Source organism: Parasteatoda tepidariorum, chromosome 9, assembly GCF_982258835.1.
Source record: "Parasteatoda tepidariorum strain Cologne lab strain chromosome 9, Ptep-v5.0, whole genome shotgun sequence".
NCBI classification, from domain to species: Eukaryota; Metazoa; Arthropoda; class Arachnida; order Araneae; family Theridiidae; genus Parasteatoda; species Parasteatoda tepidariorum.
Window position 1 is genome coordinate 86879934 of NC_141763.1, and position 12987 is coordinate 86892920.

General features: G+C 28.4%; 1 protein-coding gene across 1 annotated transcript in view; it reads left to right on the forward strand.

The window, feature by feature from the left end:
• The first annotated feature begins 5128 nt into the window (after positions 1 to 5128).
• Positions 5129 to 12987, forward strand: part of LOC107443434 (uncharacterized) — a 34841-nt gene continuing 26982 nt past the window's right edge. The window contains exon 1 of the mRNA XM_087152290.1: positions 5129 to 5266. The gene's annotated coding sequence lies outside the window, so the exon portion shown is untranslated. The remainder of the gene's footprint in view (positions 5267 to 12987) is intronic.

A 12987-nucleotide genomic window follows, 5' to 3' on the forward strand; every position in this document is an offset into this window, starting at 1 on the left:
TATGTATAATTTAATGTTAACGATAATTTTTTCTATACTTATAACGCATTTTCATACTCTTCTTTCAGTGGAAAAGCATTAAAAGTGTATGTTTTCCATATAAATATGCATTTCAATCAAGATTTTAAAAAAAAATAAGAAAAAAGGTATATAATTGTATTTTTAAACGTTTAATGTAAATCCTAATTTACTGTACAAAATTAAAGAGAGCTTTTTCTTCAATCACTTCATGTTTTCAATCCCGCGACATCCTTAAAAAATGAAATGCTAAGCATTTGTTTCAATTAAAATTAAACAAATAATAAAAGGATTACCGTTGACTACATTAATTCAATTAAAATATCAAAAGGAAATAATAAAATAATCAATCTAACGAGTAGTTGAGCTTTACTCCGTTGCATGGGGCTTAAACCTCTTGGCCGAGTGTTACGATTTTACCATGCGTTGAAAAAACACGTGATGCCCTCTTTTATGCTCTAACATTAGAGCGGGAAAAATATATTTCTTTGTGGTTAAAACGAAAGAAATATTATCATTTTGTAAGTATGTAATTATACAATTTTGATTTACATTGTATGTTTCTTACAGGATGGGGAAGGAATTTGCCAGGCATCAGAGGAAAAGTAACACCTGCCTCAGTGAATTTAAAAAAAGAAGCACTAAAGCATTTCACGATTTAAACTTTCTTAATCACACAAAAAAATGCTTTTTATAACCTTTTATATTAGAAGTTTGCCAAATCAATCTGACAATGAGATTGGAATTGCTTGCCAAATAATCAACCACAATAAAAATTCTTGATCAATTAGAAAATATGATTGATATTTGATACTTGACATGCTAAGTCCAGTTTGCAAATTTAATCTGACAAATGGGAATCAGATTTGGCAAAACACGCAAAACCATCTTAGCCATTATACTTAGAAAAATGTGCAAGGTTCTCATAAAAATATCATATAATATTCCTATGAGATTTTGCCTATGGTAAAATTTTGCCTTAAACAGGGTGACATTTTACTACTGATGAAACCACATTGAGACATCCTTTGACATTTTTTACGTAGCAAATTTTGGTCATAATATAATGGTCTGCTACAGCTTTTGATCAAATGTTTTCATAGACTGTAGAAACATTTTTTTATGCAAATTCATTATTTATGCAAGTTCATTATTTAACTATATATAGGAAAATTTAGACATAGACAATTATAAACAGGCGCTTTAGCAAAAATACCATAAAATATTCCTATAAGATTCTGCATAGGTAATACTTTACCATTAGTGAAACCACATTAAGATATCCTTCAGTATTTTTTTACGTAACGAATTTTGGCCATAATATTATGGTGTGCTATAGCTTTTGAATAAATGTTTTCATAGGCTATAGCAGCATATCTTCACAGCGGTATGCAAATTTATCATTTAACTACACGTAGGGAAATTAAGACATACACAGTAATACGTAGTGGTTATGGAATTAATTAAAATGAGCTGCATGGCTTTTGAGATTTTGTTAGAAATATAATTATAATAAGAAAAATTGAGGAAAAAGATTTAGTTATAAAACATATGGGAATTAGAAAAGACGTTAATTATGTAAAAGACGCTAAGAACCCTTACCGGACAATATCCATATAATTTAAATCATTACGACAGACAATAACGATAATATGAAAAATACTAAAATTACTTAAAGAGCATAAAAATTACATATTAAGCCCCAGAATATATTTAGTTAATTTAATTTTAATTTCAGTAAATCAATAAAGATAGTAACTGCATGACATTAATACCGATTTTAAGTGAACGAAAATGGTAACGAGAAAAAAAAAACGAAAAACATGAAAACATTAAAAAACGTGATCTCGATTAAAGTTTTTGTTGCAAAAGCCTGTTTGAGATTTTAACACATCGAACAAATAAAGTTTTTTCAACTGTACTTAAACATTATTTATGTCAATTAAAATGTTACGAAAGAAAAAAATTCACTTGATGCAATAGAAATTTCTATCATAATTATAATTTTTTTTTCATTTTTAACTATAGTTTCTAACAAATGGTTAAATTTCAAACTATAATTAAACATTATTTAAGGATTTTCTAAAACATTATATTCATGAATTTAAGGAAAAGATAAATTAGCATTGAAAAATGTAATTCTTTTTTATAATTATATAAATTAACAAATAAAATTTTTTTAGCAGATAATTTTAACACGGATTTGCCCGAAATAGATTTGCACATGGAGAAATTGCATAAATTAATAAAGAAATTTTTAGTAGATAATTTTAGCCACGGATTTGCCCGAAATGGATAGAAAAATTTTATAAATTAATAAAGAAATTTTTAGTAAATAATTTTAGCCACGGATTGGCCCGAAATGGATTTGCACATGGAAAAATTATAAAAATTAACGAAGGAATTTTTTTAGTAAAGGAATTTTTAGCAAATAATTTTGACCACTGATTTGCCCGAAATGGATTTGCACATGGAAAAATTATACAAATTAACAAAGAAATTATCTAGTAAATAATTTTGGCAACGGATTTACCCGAAATGGATTTGCACATGGAAAAATTATATAAATTAACAAAGTAAATTTTTAGTTAATATATCCACAAAAATATACGATTATTTCAATGATTTTACATAGAATTCTATTACTTTAGTTGGGTATCCATTGTTTTTTATCAAATTTTGAAAGAGTTCATCGATTTTTTTATGGATATTTAAATATTACTACATATTCTTTTAATTCTATTCATTTCATTAAAAGTAGTATTTAAATAGATGTTCCTAGAAACATTAGAATTCCAAGTAAATAGTTTATTAATATTAAAATTAAAATAATTTATTTTATCGTATAAATCAACAAAGCAGAAATTTTCATCTTTTATAATACCCAAATCCAAAAAATTGAAATTAATATTATCATCATGATAACGAAGTAAGATTAATTCCTCAGGGTATATATCACTCAATAAAATAGTAAAATCTTGGAAATTAAAGATATTTAAGTCATCAATATATCTAAAAACAAATTTAATACTAAGAGTATAATTTTTTTCTTAATAATGCAAATGTAAGTTAGCTAAGAGAGATGAATAATTAGATCCTTGTGTTATTCCATCAATTTGAAGAAAATTTTATCCTTTCCATTGTAAAGATAATTATTAAAAAGGCAAAAATTAATCAGAATTTCCCAATAATCAAAATCGCAACAAAGGATATTTATAAAATCATAACTTCTTTTAGTTTAGAAAAGGGAATGCTATTGGAAAGATCCTGGAAATCAAAAGTCGCAATAGAATTAATTTTATTATGTTTAATGAATTCTAAAATCGGTTGATTATTAGTGATAATACAAGAGAAACCTTCTTTAGAATTATTGTTAATAGTTTTATTTAAGTAGTTAGAGAAAATGCTGCCAGATTTAGTTGGATAACTTTAGATCCACATGTGACAGTTCTAAATTTTACTGGAATTTTATGAAATTTAGGACTGAATATTAAGTAAGGAAATTGTATATTGCTAATTTCAATTTTTAATCTTTTATACAAAGCTAAAATTTTTTAATAACAATATTATCATTAAAATTGCAAAGTTTAAAATTTTTACTATTTTTTGATTCTGTATTTAAGTTCAGTATAGAATTTTTTACATAAGATTGCATAATTATTGTTAGCTTTGTCTATGGGAGTAATTATAAAGGTCTTTTGAAGTTGCTTAATTGATTGAAAAATATTAGAAAAATTTGTTGGATTGCTATTATTTAAATTATCCTTATTATTCAAAGCAAAGTCTTTAAAGTAATAATAAACACCCCATTTCCATTCTGTTAGCATACCTAAAGGTAAAGAGAATCTAATTGATATCTTTAAACAAAAATTAATGAGATCATTACGAAAGTATTTCAGAATTTTATTGATTGATATATGGCAAATGGGTCTAAATTTTGCGCCTTTTATCATTAAATTCCAAAGTTCTAAGTTTTATGTAATATTTAAATTACCCGTAATATTACGTTTATGATGTTTATCACCAAAATCAAAATATTTCTCTTCCTCACAGTGACATTCATTATCGGATATATTAATACTCCCTAAATTTTTGCTTATATCATTATAATTAAATATAGTTCTATCAAGGGATTTATTATATTTAAAACTTTTAATTATGTTAAAATCTTTTAATGCAAATAAATTTTCAAAAATATTGTGAAATTTGATCTTATCGAAAATAGGATTTTAAAACTTAATAGCGAAATGTAAATTATCTAAATTTTTCGTTTTATTTGGCGAAATTTTACTCATTTTGACTTTTATAAGATCGAAACAAAGAATTTTGAAATGTAAATTAATAAAAGAAAAGTGAATAATAAGATCGTAGAACTTATATACATCATAATTCTTAAGGGAGAAGACAAAATCTTAAATTGGTTTAATGTTATAATGTTTATTGAAATCTTTTTCCATATTAGAAAGAAAATTTGTATTTAAATAATGGACCTAATATTTCAGCTCATTTGAACATCATAATATATAATAATTGCTTAATAGTTTCTAATAGTGGAACACTAATATATACCATTGGTTTAACATTCTAAATATCGATAATTGAGTTTCTAAATAAAAAACACAAACCATTTATTTTCTTCTGATTCTGCCATGCAATCCAGTCGTCAAAACCTGTCGAACCAATGCAATAATGTAACGTCTAGCGTAGCAGTATGCAAACATTAAGTCGAAACTGAGTCAACGGAAAAGGTCATTAAATACAATTATCATAAAATTCTAAAAACGTTAAAGTTTTTGAAAACATTTATTATTTGAGTATTATTAAACAAAGACGAATTATGTTAGAGTTAGACAGTTAAAAAGAATTTGAAAAGTTTTAAAAATTAAAATTAATGAAATAAAGTATAGATAAGAATAAATTGTTGCCATAGTTTGTTACACTCTTTACTTTGACATTCACTCACACATGAACATATTTCAGCACAAAAAATTATAAAAATATCTTTTGTTTAAAAAGTGAACACTAATAAGTATCATTGGTTTTGCATTCTAACGATAATTGACTCATAGAATAATAAACACTAACCATTTATTTTTGTCAGATGCCGCCATACACAACAGTTTCCAATCCTACCAATGAAACAATGTAACTTCCAGCGTAGCAGTGTGCAAATCTCGAGTCGAAAAAGGGTCCTCGAAAAATATGAAAATTCAACATTGCCTGTTGTACTAAGGAAACGAAAATTCAAGTAACTTATATTTACTTTTTAAACTTTTTCCCTTAATTAATTTTCTTATTTTTTTAATTAAATCTGAGAATTTTTTTTATTGTAGTATTATTTTCTTTTTAGATATTAAATAATCTGAAACAACGGTTTGAATTTCTTTTTTTTAATTCAAAAACAATAAAAAATTGTTGAAAATAAAAAAATATATATAAATATTAGTATTTTATATTACGAATCAAAGAAACCTGGAATTACTTAGTATTGTAATGATACTTTCGTTTCAGAGATTTAATAATATTTAACTTGTATAAATTTTTTTAAATAATTGGCCCAAAGTATTTACAATTTTATGAATTTTTAAGGTTTCGATGAATTGATTTTTTTCCTCAGGAAATATATACAGATAAAAATAACATTTGATTAAATGAAAAGCAAGATGAATCTTATAAAATGAGATCATATCTTTGGCAGTTTTAAAAACGATAGAACTTTGTTTAAAATGCTTTTTATTAAAAAAATTTCAAGGTTTTAACATTCTCTTATTACGAGCAATTTCATTTCCAAACGAAGAATTCACAGAACGTAGGCTCAGAAATTTGTATTACAGTAACTTAAGCAAATGAGGTAAATAATCACGCTTCACTTTAGATCCCCGAAATGAAATATAAATTCATTTCTTAGGAGTCACGAAAACTAAGCAGTGAATCATAAATTGTTCTAGATTTTCATTTGATCGAATATCATATAATCTGGGCAATCATCTTCGATGAGTCCTTAATTCGATTACATCCTTCATTTTTAAAAGCTTACTAGATTCACATAATATTTGAACAGCATGTACATTTATTAGTGACTGCTCCATTTCAAATATTATGTCCTGATTATATATTTATATCTCAAATTTCGTGCTTTCTCTTATAGAGTAAATATTTTCGTTCACATATGTCCAATTTTTATGTGCATTAATAAACATGGAATCATGTGTCAGTTTTATTTTAAAATCGCTGGATATGACCGAATGAAAAATAATAAGCTGAAAATTTATCACGTAAAAAATTGTAAGAACACATTTTAACTAACAAAGCCTAATTTCTTCCTATAGTTTTAAAAAAAGAGCAGAAATCGTATGTTCGCTAAACAATTTAAAAAATGGTAGCTACATTCTTAAAAAGAAGTGGATTTTTTTTATCAGCTTTCCATTAAAATTAAAAGACTGAACTTTTATGACTAAATACATTTGTTTAGGAATACAAAACAGAGTGTTAAACTCAAAAGTATTAAAATATATTTTATTTTCGCACTCCCCCCCCCACTAAAAAATTATATAAGCATTGTACGAATCCTAGAAAAGCGTAACTAGGGATAAATGAAAATCAAGATAGGAAGTAAATGTTCTGTATAAACATAAATTTATTTTCATAAAACATATTTTATATTGGAGGAGTAATTCTGCGTTGGCTTTAAGAAAGCATGCTTATTTTATATTTAATTTTAATTAAAAGGACCTCTTTTCTCTAGACACTGCATTTCCTTCTTCAGTATTTCAGATAAATGAATCAAATTTTCATAAATCTTTGTTTTCGCTAGCAAACAAAACATTCATCATCATTTTCCAATTAATATTTTATTTATTTAATGAAATCTAATTTCTAAATACCACAGTAAAAACAGATGCTCCTCTTATAAGAACTGAAAACTTAAATTCGCTGATATTATTGCTCAACTATTATTGCTATGGGCGAGAGGATTTCTCACACAAACTTGTGATTTACGTGAAGTTTGACGCTTCTATCATTAATGGTGCTATTTATTTATAGATCTCACTAAAATGTCACACTTATAGTGATTTGGTCTTGGAGGAATTTTAAGGGTAGCACCCTCAGGTTAGCAGCTTAACCCATTTTCGAATAAAGGTGCGCGAAAACATCATTTCAATAAATATTTTTTTATTAACTCTTCGTAGTATGTATTTTACTATCTTTATTTTTCTGCTGTTGGCAAGGTCTCTGAAGACATCCATGAACTTTAAATAATTCAATTGGAATAGGCACTTTCTGTTGAGAAATTTTTAATCCATTTAATTTTTTTAAAAACTTAAAACGGTTATTGACAAAAGAATTTTTTGAAAATGTATAAATATTGCTTTTGAGATTTATCATATGTTTTTATGATGTAGTAAAGTGGAATTTAGTAATTGAAAAAAAATACTGAAACAAATTTCATAAGAAAGCAAGCGTTTAATTAAATGGTTTGTTCATTAATTTGGTGAATGTGTGGTGCCCATACACAGCATTTTATTTCTTATATAAAATAGAAATTTTCATACAAAATTTTTTTGTCTTAAAGAAAATAAGGTAAGCATATTTCAATGTAAATGCAACCACATTTTATAAAATTTCTTGGTCTAAAATGGGTTAAAGTATTTTTCTTTTCGAAGAAACTGACTCCCAAACTAAACCCAAACTTACCACTTATGTCTGACACTAAGCCCAAACGTACCGCTTATGATCATGAGCTTTTGCCAGCATGTGTGGCAGTATATTATGTTAGAAATTCATATGTTTGTCATGTACGTTGACCATTAAAAATAGGCGTAGCGTGAGGAGGGCGGTCACATTTTTTGTGTTTTGAATACTATTCGTTTACCTTAAGTTTTATACACACATTTATATATAAAAAGACATACATATAAAAACAAATATACATATATTCATAAAACTTAAAATAAACAATCAGTTTTCTAAAAACAAAAAATGCGCCCTCCCCCACCTCTCACGCTACGCCTTAGTCATAAACCTAAGAATTTTGCGTTTAATCAAAATAGCAATAAGTATTCACCGAGGTTTTTTCGGTAATTGTACTTTATTTCGCAATTTATTACGAAATTTGTTATTTGCCAAGAGAAAAAAAAATGTGGCGTCTTATTGCTTAGCAGACATTTGTGAAATTCATTTCATCACGGATTGACTGAAAGTCAAGATAAATTAGCCAAAATTTTGATCCTGAATTAATAAATAATTGAAAAAACTAATTTAAATTATTACTTAAGTAATAATCCCTGATTTCACCGTTAAGGATAAAATAGCTTTAACACCTATTGAGCTCAGGGAGAATGAATTTGTCTTTGTTTGAATGAATTTGTTGAATTATATCTCACTTAGGAAAAATGCCTTGAGGTTTTTAATTATTAGCAGATTTTTTTTGCCAAACTGAAAGTAAGTACAAGTTCATTTAATTGTTGTGTGTATTGATCATATGATCATAAACCAATGATTTTTGCACTTAAAAGAGTGAAAAGTATTCACCGAGACTTTTAAGGCAATTTAAGTTCATTTCCCTATTTAATACGAACATTCGCTATTTGTCTGAAAGTCGGATGCGACTTAACTGGAATTGGTGAAATTTATTGCGTCACAAGTAAATATTCTCTTTCACATTGGTCAAATTTTTGCGTGTATTAATAAACATGGAATCATGTGTTATTTTGATTTTAAAGTTGCTGGTCATGACCGAATAAAATAATAATAATTTGAAAATTTATTAAAATATTTATCGCATAAACTCGTGTGTTTGTTAAATAATTTAAAAAAATGGTTGTTATATTTTTAACAAGTAGTGGGAATTTGTTTATTAGCTTTCCATTAAAATTAAAAGACTGAACTTTCATGACTAAATACATTTGTTTGGAAATATAAAACGTAGTTGTGGTTGACGTAAACCAGTTTACACATAGGAAAGCGATTGCTTTTGTTTTAAAGTGGCGCCATTTATGGTCAAGAATTCGACTTCTGCCACACGCATGCACCACACCCGTTTATAGGGCGGACCCATTCATTCAACCACAGATCGTAATTTTTACCTGAATAAGAGAACGATTGATTTCAAATCCAGTACCCCCAGAGGTATTGATTTAATATGGGAACATGGATTACTTTGCGACTCGACAGATTTAACGTGCATTAGTCAACATTTACTACACAGAGAGCCTTCCGCCGGCGGGGTTCGAACCCACGAACTCTGTCTCTCTACCGATCAGGCTTTCCCGGCTCATAAAACGTAGAGGTTAACTCAAAGATATTAAAATGTATTATATTTTTCCACCACCAGTTAATTTATTTAAGGATAGTACGAATTCGAGAAAAGTTCGATTATTTAATAATTTAGTGACGTTACTTTATGTTATTTTTTAAATAAAACATATTTGTATAAGAATAGTGACATCCAGATCTCTCTAATGGTTGAAAAAGTACTTTAAAAAGGAATTTCCTGCTAGATGTTTCTACAGTAACCCAATAACTATGTTTACTTACTTGCCAGGGGTAATTTTTTATTTCTTATTTACTTATTATATGCTAATTGAAAGAGAACAATTTAAGTGTTTCTAGTAAAATATGAAAAAAAGCATTTTTCTTTTATAATATCTACAATTGTTAAATGTGATAAATAAGAAATATAAAATTGTAATTAAAGTAAAAATTAAGAAGTTGCTTTCCCAGAACAAAAACATTGCTTCATTTTTTTAGGGATCACTGTACCCAAAAAATGACCAAAACATCGAGAAAAAAAATTATTGCATATAATAAAAAAAACTTCAAACTATTTCAAATGCACTGAAAAAAAATCATCTCTCTATTTACATTTTTAATTAAGTTATGAATGATTTTATATTTCCCTAATACAGAAACTTGCTCAGCAGACAGACTTTAAAGTGCTTTTTCTCACAGATATAATTTTGTGTTTTAATCTTACTTAAATACCCAAGGAATTTTTTCTATTTAAGATAAAGTTTTGAAGTAAGCTTTTTAATCTTAAGTATAATACACTTATTTAAACTGTGCATGGAATAAGCATTTTATGAGATAGTACAATTTTTACAGCATATTACAAATATCTAATAGGAATTCTTAATATTTTTTGCTACTTTTTTACAAACTAATCTATAAAAAATATTCTAATCGTTATTTCAGCAAATGAATGCACAAATTGTTAAGACGAATATTGTAATCACTAAGAAAAAAACATTTTTTGAAAATATGTTAAAATAAAAAAGCCTTAGGGATTGAAACATTTTGAATTTTGTAATTTTTTTTAAAAACTTAAAAAAATAAACAGTTTTATAATTTTTTAAAGATAAATTATTAATTACAAGTTAAATGACCAAATAATTGTTGCAAGGGAAGGGGTCACAGTACATTTGCAACAGTTTTTTTAAATAAAGATATAACCATTCATTTTGTGTATGCATTACATGTTAATTTAACTTATAATCAATCTTTAGCTACAAAAATTAATAATTTATCTTCAAATATTCTGTGGACAGTTTAAGTAAGTGTATTATACTTAAGATAAAAAAGTTTACTTCAAAGCTTTATCTCAAATAGAAAAAAATCCCTTAGGGATTTTATTGAGATTAAAAAACAAAATTATCATCTATGAGAGAAAGCTCTTTAAAGTCTGTCTGCATACGAGGGTTGCTATTTATATTTCTGGCCTAATAATGAAAAAACAAATATGTAGGATCGAAATTGGTTTTATTGTTTTTCAAAATATTCTCCATGATGAGCATGCGTTTGAACCAATTTTCAAAGCACTTTTTCCAGTCCGATTGAGGTAACTCCAAAACATGCGTTTTGAATGCATCAACCGCTTCTTCGGGGGTCGAAAATCGTTGTCCACGTAATTTATTTTTGATGTGTGGGAATAAGAAGAAGTCATTGGGTGCCAAATCAGGGCTGTACGGCGGATGACCCATCAGTTCGATCTTTCGCTCCTTCAGAAGTGCCTTTGTTTGAGTCGATGTGTGAGAGCTCGCGTTGTCATGATGAAGAATGATTCGCCTGTTCTTCTGCTTTTTTCGAATTTCTCCGATGACTTCTGGCAAACAAATGGTCGTGTACCATTCAGAATTGACCGTCCTGCGTTGCTCTAACGCCACAGTTGCCACATGACCGTTAATGTCGAAGAAACAGGCAATCATTTGTTTAGATGTGCTTCTTCCTCGAACAACTTTTGTTGGTTTTGCCTCGTCTTGGAAGACCCATACAGTTGATTGCTGTTTTTTTTTCCGGCTCATATGCATAGATCCATGATTCGTCACCTGTGTAGATGTTATACACATCCTTTGATGTACCTTGAACGTATTTTTCCAACATTTCCTTTCACCAATCGACACGAGCCTTTTTTTGAGCGTTTGTCAGATTACGCGGGATCCAATGCGAACAAATTTTTTTTACGCTCAAATGTTCATGCAATATTTTATTGATGCTAGTCATACTAATGTCCAAAGACGCTTCTATCTCACGGTATGTCACATGACGATCTTGCTTTATCAGTTCACGCACAGCATCGATCTTTTCTGGCACAACAACGGATTTTGGATGACCTGCACGGGATTCGTCCAGGGTCGAACATCGACCACGATTAAATTCGTTATACCAATTTCTTACAGTGCTGTAGGATGGCGCTTTATCGCTGAATAAAAAATTAAGTTCATCGAAGCACTCTTGTCTTGACAATCCACGCCGAAAGTTATGAAAAATATTGTCACGAAAATGTTCACGATTCAATTCCCTTTTTTGAAAGAGAAGAACTTTTCAATTTACTGCCAACAACACAAATGAAGCTATAATGGTAAATCGTCTGCTGAATTTATGTTTAAAAATACAAACTTTCGATTAAAATCGTCTGCGGTCGCCTAGCAACACTTACTGTTGCCAAGGCCAGAAATATAAATAGCAACCCTCGTAGCAAGTTCCGGTATTAGGACTATCAAAAATCATCCATAACTTGTTTAAAAATGTTGATAGAGAGATGATTTTTTTTCAGTGCATTTTAAATAGTTTGAAGTTTTATCATAAGTAACAAAAAATTTCAATATTTTGGTCATTTTTTGGATACTGGGACCCCTTAAAAATTTAATGTTTTGACATGCGACTACATAAGAAAATGTGACACATTTTTTCCCCTTGCCAAAATTTGCAGAGAACTTTTGTTAGGTAAGTATCAGAAGTATTTCATTTGTTTACGCAAACCCCGTTAAAACAACCCTGGCAACGAGAAGATCTTGCCGTCGAAATGTCCTTGTCGACGAATCAACACTGACTCCGAAACGACCCTTTTGTCAAAATAACCCTGTCGATGAAACAACCAAGTCGAGGAAAAGGCCTGTCGAGGAAAAAGCCTGTCGACGAAACGACCCTCTCTAAGAAATATCCTAGAATGAATGTTGATGAAGTTATGAAGAATAGTTGATGAAGTAGTGTCGATAAAGCTGTCTATCGTTGTAATGCTTGTCGATGAAATGAACTAGACCCATACAGAAAATAACAAAAATTAAATAGCTCGAAAGTGATCAGGTTAAATTGGTAGTACGTTTATCGTCCAAAGTCTCATTTGAGTCATTGGAGTTGTATTACAGCAGATTACAATGATCAAGTCTGTACGCAGAAGGTTATAATAAGGAAATCGCTAGAAAGCGATCAGGTTAAATTTTTGGGAAAGTTGTCCTCCTAGCACTCTCTAATTCATTAGAATTGAAGTATTGTAGCAGATTGCAATTAGCAAGACTGTAAACAGAAGGTTACAATCTAGAAATTTCTAGGAAGAAATCAGATTAAATAGTTAGAAATGTTATCTTCTCAGAGTCTTTCGAATCATTAGAGTTGATGTATTACAGCATATTACCGTGAGCAACCTTTTTTGCAGAAGGTTACAATCAAGTTTGACTGTTTTAATGAATTCGT